Here is a 5,840-nt window from a genome sequence, read left to right as displayed (position 1 = left end):
CTAGTTGCCTGGAACACTCCTCTTCTCCTACTTTTAACAACCAAGTATGTCTCTGGACATTTTTGCCAAATTACCCTTTACTTAATTTTATTTGTTATTGTGAAAGGTGTGTATGTTCACGAGAGAGAGAGAGATAAGAGAGAAAATATTGCCTCTAGTATGGTGTGGTCATGCTGCAATCCTTTTTCCTATATTCCCACATCTCATCAGTATTTGGGGTGCCCATGCACACATGCCTGACATGTTTTTCAAGGCAGGGAGGGGAATGGAACTGTGTTTGGCTATGTGGGGTCTGGCTCCCTCAAACACTGAGCTACTAAACTGGTCATTGCCAAATGCCCCTTTGTAGAGAAAATTGGTCCTGGCTGAGAATCTTTGATTTAACTTTATATTGTGAACATTTCCCCATATCAAGAAGTCATTTAAAAAATCCATGTGGGCCCAGCCTGTTGACTTAAATAGTAGCAAACTGAACTCCAGTGCTGGAAACCGCATGGCCGAATACAGGTTTGAGTCCCTGGAGAGCACATGCCTAAGATCCTGATGAGCTGGAGGGCCAGGGAATGAAAATTGTGGCATGATGGGACCCTGTCAAAAGTGTTTTTCTCTCTTTCTCCCTTCCTGTCCCCCATACATGTGCATACACTATCTATCATGAATGAAATAAAATAAACTTAAAAAAATCTATATCCTATATATACCATATTTATGGCTTTTTTTGGGCCTGATATTTAATTTTTTTTTTTTACCATCAAGAATAGCACAGTGAAGAGTATTTGTCCATAAATCTTTGGCAGGATCTCTGACTATCTCCTTATGACCAATTCCTGGAAGTGTGTTTTTGAGCCAAAAGGCATGTACATTTCTGGGCTCCTCAAATTTTTTTTTTTTTCTGAAAAAGTGCCTCCAAGAAAGGTTGTATCTCTAAGAAAGGCAATTATATATGCCCACTAGCCAGGGCATGAGTGCTCCTGTCTTATCAACCTTCATAAACACTGAGGATTATCATTAGAAATACTCCTGGTATGTGTACAGGTTCTTAAACAATGACATTCTAAAATTTTAATTGGCACATTTTGGTCTTTAGTAAAGTTTTCTCAAGCTTGCTGACAAATTTGGATTTCTTTTTGCTTACTTCCTTTTGCCTAACTTGTAGATTGTGGATTGCAGGGAAAGAAGTGTTTAGAAAGATATCAGCTGATCGGTGATTAGAGGGATTGTGCTGATTTGAGTTTCTTTTTTTTCAAATGTCTTGTTTTTACAATTTTCAGCCCCAATTCAGTTTTCTGACTCTGCCAGAAAGTTATTCAACTTTGTGGAGAGTCTGCTCCTTTTTTAAGAGAAGCAATTATCTGCTGATGACAATGTGTATGGTCATTTCTTTGACCAGACTAACATACAGGGTATTCATGCCGGGAAAATTCATTTTCAATGTTGTAAAGATATATAGTGATTGAATGTAAAAAAAAATAAGAAAAAATAAAAATAATTAAAAAAAGAGACAAGTAAGGAGGGAAAGAAGGAAAAGAGAAGGACTTGCAAATAGACTTTGCAACTTTCTAGCTTCAAACTCAAACTTGCCCATTAGGTAGCCAAGTCTGCCAGTGTTTTCCGGGTACAATGATAAAATGGATTGTTACTGATTGTTGTGCTTTCCTGAGAGTATAAAAGTAGAACTGGAATCCAGTCCCAGTTCTTCCAACTACCTCTGTAATTGTGAGCAAATCTCTTCATCTCTCAATCTCATTCTTCTCATTTATAAAATGATGTGGTCAGAGAAGATAATCCAGCAGGGCCTTTCGAACCCTAAAAGTTTGTGTTCATGTATTGGGAAGAAAAGAAAACCTTGATAGTAACAACCTGGAATCTTGCTTTGGGAAGGGGAAAGAAGATGGGTGTAATGCTGAAGAAATACAATGAACAAAATAATAGTAAACAAAATAATAGTAAAAGGCAATACTTGTATGGGTACTCTAATCAGGAAAGCACTTTACCTCCCTTCCCTTATACTATTCCACACCAAAAGCACTTTTCCTGAATAGCCAAATGTTACAAAGGCAGAGTCGGTGAAGTGTGGGTGTTCACATGGAGCTTCCGCGGAACAGAGAAAGTCACAAAATTACCTTTGGCCAGTGATATCATATATATCATTGTATATGTTTGTATGTTTATTGAGTATCTTCTTCACTGGAATGAAAATTTCGTGAGAGGAGAGTCTTCGTGTATCTTTCCATCATGAATGGGATTCTAGGTACCTAAGATGGTGTCCAGCATGTACCATGTGCTCAATGTGTATGTGAAGAATAGATATAGAAATGAATGGATGAACTGGAATAGCTGTGCTGAGCATGTAAGTATAATTCATGAATACAACTTACCAAGGCATTGCAAGAACTCTTTGCTTGTAGTTTTGTGTCCATAGAGCATGGATCCTACTCATGTTCCTCTAAATGTGCCCTCCACAAAGCTTTAATCCCAGTATGTGTGTAGCTACTTTTTAAAAGGATGAAATTGACTGTATGTGAGAATGACGGACTGAACAAAATGAATGGGCAGGGAACCAGCAGTTAGTGTAATGTCTATGTCGCTGGACTCCCACGTAGTTGACCACGGTTCGTGTCCCGGACCCGGTGGCTTAAAACTCACGCCGGGCGCGTGTGCGTGCGTGCCCAAGATCCTGAGAGGAGAATGGAGGAGAAGGGATTGCGGCGTGACCATCCCCCCTGGGGGGTGATTTCTCGCTTTCTGTCTCTATGTCTCTCTCTGTCTGTCTGGTGAGCGCACGCGCCCTACAGTGAAAATCTCTCCAAAAAAAAAAAAAAAAAAGAATGGGCAGAGGAGAAGATTGAGCTTCCACAGGTAAAATGAAATTGGCTAAAAAAATTTAATTTTACGCTTTTTTTTTAAAGGGAGATTTTTGCTATAGGGTATGTGTGCTCCCTGGAGAGACAGAGACAGAGAGACAGAAAGTGAGAAATCACCACCCAAGGGAAATAGCCATGCCCCAATTCCTTCTCCTCCATTCTCCTCTTAGGATCTTGGCATATATACACACACACTTGGTGTGAATTTTAAGCCACTGGGTCTGGGACTTGAACCGTGATCAACTACACTGTAGTCCAGTGACATAACCATTATGCCATCTGCTGGTTCCCAAAAAAACTAATTTTAAAGGAGATTTTGGAATTATATGACTTTTCTTTGCCATCATTTAAAGCTTTTATGAAGACAATTTTGAAAAGGTCTACCAACATGGTTGCCATTTATTAGAACAGATATTCGAACAAACAGATACTATCATTTTTTTGCCACTTAGAATGTAGATTAATGCATGTTTACAATCACATTAACGAGAAGGGTGATAAAACTAAAGATATAGATACAGGGGAGAGAGGCCAGCTCAAGACTATAAAATGAGAACCTTTGCACCCTATTTGCTGTCTCACTTGTAAAACGAGAATGTAAACTGTAATTTTTCTTTTGAAAGTGTTAATTATTTAATTAATTGAAATTTTTTGAGAGAGAAATTTGCTATAAGGGTGTATGTGCTCACCAGAGACAGAGAGAGAGAGAAAGTGAGAAAGCACCCCCTGGGGGAATGGCTATGCCACAATCCCTTTTCCTCCTGGGATTTTGGGCATGCATGTACACACGTCCTACATGAGTTTCAAGCTGTTGGATCTAGGACTCAAACTGTAGTCTACCATATGAGAGTCCAGTGCTTTAACCACTATACCACCTGCTGTCCTCAATCTTTATTTTGTTTTATTTTATTCCATTTTATTTTTTAACATTTTTGGCATAGGACACATGTGCTTGCTGGAGAAAAAGAGATAGTGAGAGGGAAAGTGAGAAATCACCCCCAAGGGGGAATGACTACATTGCAATTCCTTCTCCTTCATTCTCCTCTGGGGGATTTTTTTTGGGGGGCAGGCACGCACACTTGCCTGGTGTGATTTTTAAGCTGCCAAGTCTGGGACTTGAACTACGGTCAGCCATGTGGGAGTCTGGTGCTTTCAACACCATGCCACCTGCTGGCCCCAAATTTTATTTTTATAAAGCAAAAATAACAGAACATCTTTTGCCACAGGGGAATGTACATTCATTTGTTTGTTAAGTGTTTCTTCTCTTTCCTTCTCCCACCCATCATCTGTCATCCGCTCTCTACCACCCACTCCCCTCTCTTACTGTCGCTGGTATCCATACTTAACCTTTTCTACTATCATACCGTTGGATATTTCAGTTTCTGCCATAGAGTGCAGATATTCAGTACATATTGAGTGGGAATATACACTTTGTGTCTTTCAAAGCTTGGCTTCTCGCTTCATAGGGATGTGGGACAGTATATTTACAAAAAATTATGCAGCCACATGCTGGGAAATAAGTGAAGTAAGGCTTTAATAAGGACAAACAAAAATAATAACCAGTCTGACTGCAAAAAAATTTAGTTAACTGCCAAAACTAGAGACCTGGGTTGCTGAGGGACTTCATCCCAGCTGAGGACCAGAGTTGCTGGCAGCAGCAGACCTCACTGCTGCTCAGGGTTTCTAGAAGTTCAACTGTAAGAATGGGCAGAATTTTTCTTCATCATATTGGTGGTGCCAGTCTGTTTTCTATTGCTGTTATACAGTCCTGACCAACCGCTCAGAACTCATTTCCGCTGGATTCACAGGTGCCACTGGCAGAGCATTTTGCTCTTTCTCTCTCTCTTAGGTTTCTGCTATAGGGCACATGTGTTCACTGGAGAGAAACAGTGAGAGGGAAAGTGAGAAATCACCCCCCAGGGATGGTGGTCACACCGTGATCCCTTCTTTTCTATTTTCCTCTTGGGATTTTGGGCACACAAACATACATGTCTGGAGTGATTTTCAAGTCCCGGTTCTGGGACTTGAACCGTCCATGATCAGCCATGTAGGAGTCCAGAACCTTAACCACTACACCATCTGTTGGCCTTTTCTCTTTAATATGGTAGTTAACCTGCAATGAAGTTCAAGATCAAGTCATACTCCCTGGCCGCCACGTGGTTCGAGACATGAGCTGCAAAAACTGCCATAGCAAACTGGGGCGGAGTTTGCTGCTGAAGACAGCCAGCGTTATAAGGAAGGTTGTGTGAGCATGGAATGTGCTCTAGTTCACGAGTGAAGGCTTTGAGGAGCATGTGCCATCTGATAACTCTTGAGGATAAAGAGATAACTATCTTTTCCCAGGTCTCCTTCACTGAAAACAAAAATCTACTTACATGCACTGTCACCTTGGTATCAGAGCTAGATTCATGAACTATGTGAAAATCTATGATTGGACCTTTCTTCCCTTTTTAAATTTTGTGTTTTCTCTCCAACAGCAGTGTGTAGAGAGCAGTCAGATGGTGTTAATTGTTTCCCCTATGTTTGCATCTTGAGGCAGAAAGTCTTTCTGCACCTACACGGTGGGCTATGTAAGATAAAAATCTGGGTTATTAGGGTGAAAAGGAAACATACATTTTTGAAAGGAAAAATGTCAAGAGCATATTTTTTTAAAACTTACTTGGGTTTAATTTTAAAACTTAAAAATCCCAATGACTTCATTTGATTCTCTAGCTTCTGAGAAGAGATCCAAATCTGTGCCCAGCACTAAGGGTTCATTGTTAGGATTGCTAGAGCTTTTGCTGGCCAGTGTGCCATATTTTGTTGGAGATGAACCATTGTACCTGAGCCCATTCTTCCTTGTCAGTCTTGACCCAAAGATGTCACCGTTCCTGGTTACTTGTCACCACATAATTGGTGACATTGGAAACTTTTTTTCTGAAATGGGGCAGAACAGCTTGGTTATCTTTTTCCATGTAACTTAAGCATAGTAATATA

General features: G+C 40.2%; 1 pseudogene; it reads left to right on the top strand.

Annotated features, from left to right (window-relative positions):
• The first annotated feature begins 4,567 nt into the window (after positions 1-4,567).
• LOC102485379 (protein yippee-like 5) lies at positions 4,568-5,179 on the top strand (annotated as a pseudogene).
• The last annotated feature ends 661 nt before the right edge of the window (positions 5,180-5,840 follow it).

The sequence above is a fragment of the Tupaia chinensis genome, unplaced genomic scaffold, assembly GCF_000334495.1.
Source record: "Tupaia chinensis unplaced genomic scaffold, TupChi_1.0 Scaffold000567_1, whole genome shotgun sequence".
NCBI classification, from domain to species: Eukaryota; Metazoa; Chordata; class Mammalia; order Scandentia; family Tupaiidae; genus Tupaia; species Tupaia belangeri.
Note: the sequence above shows the minus strand (reverse complement) of the source record. Positions and strands in the feature narration are given on the sequence as shown.